We start from the raw sequence: 5,000 nt of genomic DNA on the forward strand, positions 1-5,000 counted from the left end.
GGGCCTGCTGGAGGTCAAGGTCCATGCTGGATATGTGGTACAGGGTAACTGCAGGAAAGGAAAGCTACTGGGGGAGTAGAGCAGGGGAGGATGTGCCTCCCCGGGGCCTGCTGGAGGTCGAGGTCCATGCTGGCTATGTGGTACGGGGTAACTGCAGGAAAGGAAAGCTACTGGGGGAGTAGAGCAGGGGAGGATGTGCCTCCCCGGGGCCTGCTGGAGGTCAAGGTCCATGCTGGCTATGTGGTACGGGGTAACTGCAGGAAAGGAAAGCTACTGGGGGAGTAGAGCAGGGGAGGATGTGCCTCCCCGGGGCCTGCTGGAGGTCAAGGTCCATGCTGGATATGTGGTACAGGGTAACTGCAGGAAAGGAAAGCTACTGGGGGAGTAGAGCAGGGGAGGATGTGCCTCCCCGGGGCCTGCTGGAGGTCAAGGTCCATGCTGGCTATGTGGTACTGGGTAACTGCAGGAAAGGAAAGCTACTGGGGGAGTAGAGCAGGGGAGGATGTGCCTCCCCGGGGCCTGCTGGAGGTCGAGGTCCATGCTGGCTATGTGGTAGCAGCAGGGCCAGTGCAGCAGCAGCAGCAGCAGCAGCAGCAGCAGCAGCAGCACATCTTTTTCGACCGTAAAGGAGGCAGGAGGCCGACTCACTCCCTGGGCCAAATGGAGAGAGAATATCAGCAGGGCCAGTGCACCAGCAGCACATCTTTTTCGACCGTAAAGGAGAGAGGAGGCCGACTCACCACCTCGGCCAAATGGAGACAGCACATCAGCAGGGCCAGTGCGCCAGCAGCACATCTTTTTCGACCGTAAAGGAGAGAGGAGGCCGACTCACCCCCTCGGCCAAATGGAGAGAGGGATTCAGCAGGGCCAGTGCGCCAGCAGCACATCTTTTTCGACCGTAAAGGAGAGAGGAGGCCGACTCACCACCTCGGCCAAATGGAGACAGCACATCAGCAGGGCCAGTGCGCCAGCAGCACATCTTTTTCGACCGTAAAGGAGAGAGGAGGCCGACTCACCCCCTCGGCCAAATGGAGAGAGGGATTCAGCAGGGCCAGTGCGCCAGCAGCACATCTTTTTCGACCGTAAAGGAGAGAGGAGGCCGACTCACCCCCTCGGCCAAATGGAGAGAGGAACTCAGCAGGGCCAGTGCGCCAGCAGCACATCTTTTTCGACCGTAAAGGAGAGGGGAGGCCGACTCACCCCCTCGGCCAAATGGAGAGAGGAACTCAGCAGGGCCAGTGCGCCAGCAGCACATCTTTTTCGACCGTAAAGGAGAGAGGAGGCCGACTCACCCCCTCGGCCAAATGGAGAGAGGGATTCAGCAGGGCCAGTGCGCCAGCAGCACATCTTTTTCGACCGTAAAGGAGAGAGGAGGCCGACTCACCACCTCGGCCAAATGGAGACAGCACATCAGCAGGGCCAGTGCGCCAGCAGCACATCTTTTTCGACCGTAAAGGAGAGAGGAGGCCGACTCACCACCTCGGCCAAATGGAGACAGCACATCAGCAGGGCCAGTGCGCCAGCAGCACATCTTTTTCGACCGTAAAGGAGAGAGGAGGCCGACTCACCCCCTCGGCCAAATGGAGACACAACAGCAGCAGGGCCAGTGGAGCAGCATGCATCTTGTTCAGCGGTAAGGGAGACAGGGAGATGTGATGGTGGTCCCCGGGGCCCCCTGGAGGTGGGGGAGATCAGCAACTAGCTAGCGAGGAGAGCGCGTACAGCCGACGTGGCATAAGTGTTTCTGCGCAGTGTACCAGGGGCTTGTGGAAAAGCTGTCGTACCATATGCACGGGAAGTACATAGCAAAGTGCTGCTGAGCAGAGTACCAGGGGCATGTAGAAACATTGTCGTACCATATGCACGAGGAGTGTGTGTGTGTGGCAAAGTGTTTCTGAGCAGAGTACCAGGGGCACGGAGAAAAGTTGTCGTACCATATGCACGAGGAAGTACATAGCAAAGTGCTGCTGAGCAGAGTACCAGGGGCACGGAGAAAAGTTGTCGTACCATATGCACGAGGAGTGTGTGTGTGTGGCAAAGTGTTTCTGAGCAGAGTACCAGGGGCACGGAGAAAAGTTGTCGTACCATATGCACGAGGAAGTACATAGCAAAGTGCTGCTGAGCAGAGTACCAGGGGCACGGAGAAAAGTTGTCGTACCATATGCACGAGGAGTGTGTGTGTGTGGCAAAGTGTTTCTGAGCAGAGTACCAGGGGCACGGAGAAAAGTTGTCGTACCATATGCACGAGGAAGTACATAGCAAAGTGCTGCTGAGCAGAGTACCAGGGGCTTGTAGAAACATTGTCGTACCATATGCACGAGGAGTGTGTGTGTGTGGCAAAGTGTTTCTGAGCAGAGTACCAGGGGCACGGAGAAAAGTTGTCGTACCATATGCACGAGGAAGTACATAGCAAAGTGCTGCTGAGCAGAGTACCAGGGGCACGGAGAAAAGCTGTCGTACCATATGCACGAGGAGTGTGTGTGTGTGGCAAAGTGTTTCTGAGCAGAGTACCAGGGGCATGTAGAAACATTGTCGTACCATATGCACGAGGAGTGTGTGTGTGGCAAAGTGTTTCTGAGCAGTGTACCAGGGGCATGTAGAAACATTGTCGTACCATATGCACGAGGAGTGTGTGTGTGGCAAAGTGTTTCTGAGCAGTGTACCAGGGGCACGGAGAAAAGTTGTCGTACCATATGCACGAGGAGTGTGTGTGTGGCAAAGTGCTGCTGAGCAGAGTACCAGGGGCACGGAGAAAAGTTGTCGTACCATATGCACGAGGAAGTACATAGCAAAGTGCTGCTGAGCAGAGTACCAGGGGCACGGAGAAAAGCTGTCGTACCATATGCACGAGGAAGTACATAGCAAAGTGCTGCTGAGCAGAGTACCAGGGGCACGGAGAAAAGCTGTCGTACCATATGCACGAGGAAGTACATAGCAAAGTGCTGCTGAGCAGAGTACCAGGGGCACGGAGAAAAGCTGTCGTACCATATGCACGAGGCCTGTCCAGCAGCACATCTTTTTCGACCGTAAAGGAGAGAGGAGGCCGACTCACCACCTCGGCCAAATGGAGACAGCACATCAGCAGGGCCAGTGCGCCAGCAGCACATCTTTTTCGACCGTAAAGGAGAGAGGAGGCCGACTCACCACCTCGGCCAAATGGAGACAGCACATCAGCAGGGCCAGTGCGCCAGCAGCACATCTTTTTCGACCGTAAAGGAGAGAGGAGGCCGACTCACCCCCTCGGCCAAATGGAGACACAACAGCAGCAGGGCCAGTGGAGCAGCATGCATCTTGTTCAGCGGTAAGGGAGACAGGGAGATGTGATGGTGGTCCCCGGGGCCCCCTGGAGGTGGGGGAGATCAGCAACTAGCTAGCGAGGAGAGCGCGTACAGCCGACGTGGCATAAGTGTTTCTGCGCAGTGTACCAGGGGCTTGTGGAAAAGCTGTCGTACCATATGCACGGGAAGTACATAGCAAAGTGCTGCTGAGCAGAGTACCAGGGGCATGTAGAAACATTGTCGTACCATATGCACGAGGAGTGTGTGTGTGTGGCAAAGTGTTTCTGAGCAGAGTACCAGGGGCACGGAGAAAAGTTGTCGTACCATATGCACGAGGAAGTACATAGCAAAGTGCTGCTGAGCAGAGTACCAGGGGCACGGAGAAAAGTTGTCGTACCATATGCACGAGGAGTGTGTGTGTGTGGCAAAGTGTTTCTGAGCAGAGTACCAGGGGCACGGAGAAAAGTTGTCGTACCATATGCACGAGGAAGTACATAGCAAAGTGCTGCTGAGCAGAGTACCAGGGGCACGGAGAAAAGTTGTCGTACCATATGCACGAGGAGTGTGTGTGTGTGGCAAAGTGTTTCTGAGCAGAGTACCAGGGGCACGGAGAAAAGTTGTCGTACCATATGCACGAGGAAGTACATAGCAAAGTGCTGCTGAGCAGAGTACCAGGGGCTTGTAGAAACATTGTCGTACCATATGCACGAGGAGTGTGTGTGTGTGGCAAAGTGTTTCTGAGCAGAGTACCAGGGGCACGGAGAAAAGTTGTCGTACCATATGCACGAGGAAGTACATAGCAAAGTGCTGCTGAGCAGAGTACCAGGGGCACGGAGAAAAGCTGTCGTACCATATGCACGAGGAGTGTGTGTGTGTGGCAAAGTGTTTCTGAGCAGAGTACCAGGGGCATGTAGAAACATTGTCGTACCATATGCACGAGGAGTGTGTGTGTGGCAAAGTGTTTCTGAGCAGTGTACCAGGGGCATGTAGAAACATTGTCGTACCATATGCACGAGGAGTGTGTGTGTGGCAAAGTGTTTCTGAGCAGTGTACCAGGGGCACGGAGAAAAGTTGTCGTACCATATGCACGAGGAGTGTGTGTGTGGCAAAGTGCTGCTGAGCAGAGTACCAGGGGCACGGAGAAAAGTTGTCGTACCATATGCACGAGGAAGTACATAGCAAAGTGCTGCTGAGCAGAGTACCAGGGGCACGGAGAAAAGCTGTCGTACCATATGCACGAGGAAGTACATAGCAAAGTGCTGCTGAGCAGAGTACCAGGGGCACGGAGAAAAGCTGTCGTACCATATGCACGAGGAAGTACATAGCAAAGTGCTGCTGAGCAGAGTACCAGGGGCACGGAGAAAAGCTGTCGTACCATATGCACGAGGCCTGTCCAGCAGCACATCTTTTTCGACCGTAAAGGAGAGAGGAGGCCGACTCACCACCTCGGCCAAATGGAGACAGCACATCAGCAGGGCCAGTGCGCCAGCAGCACATCTTTTTCGACCGTAAAGGAGAGAGGAGGCCGACTCACCACCTCGGCCAAATGGAGACAGCACATCAGCAGGGCCAGTGCGCCAGCAGCACATCTTTTTCGACCGTAAAGGAGAGAGGAGGCCGACTCACCCCCTCGGCCAAATGGAGACACAACAGCAGCAGGGCCAGTGGAGCAGCATGCATCTTGTTCAGCGGTAAGGGAGACAGGGAGATGTGATGGTGGTC

The sequence above is a fragment of the Pelmatolapia mariae genome, unplaced genomic scaffold (assembly GCF_036321145.2).
Source record: "Pelmatolapia mariae isolate MD_Pm_ZW unplaced genomic scaffold, Pm_UMD_F_2 NODE_ptg000294l+_length_77206_cov_1, whole genome shotgun sequence".
Lineage (NCBI taxonomy): Eukaryota > Metazoa > Chordata > Actinopteri > Cichliformes > Cichlidae > Pelmatolapia > Pelmatolapia mariae.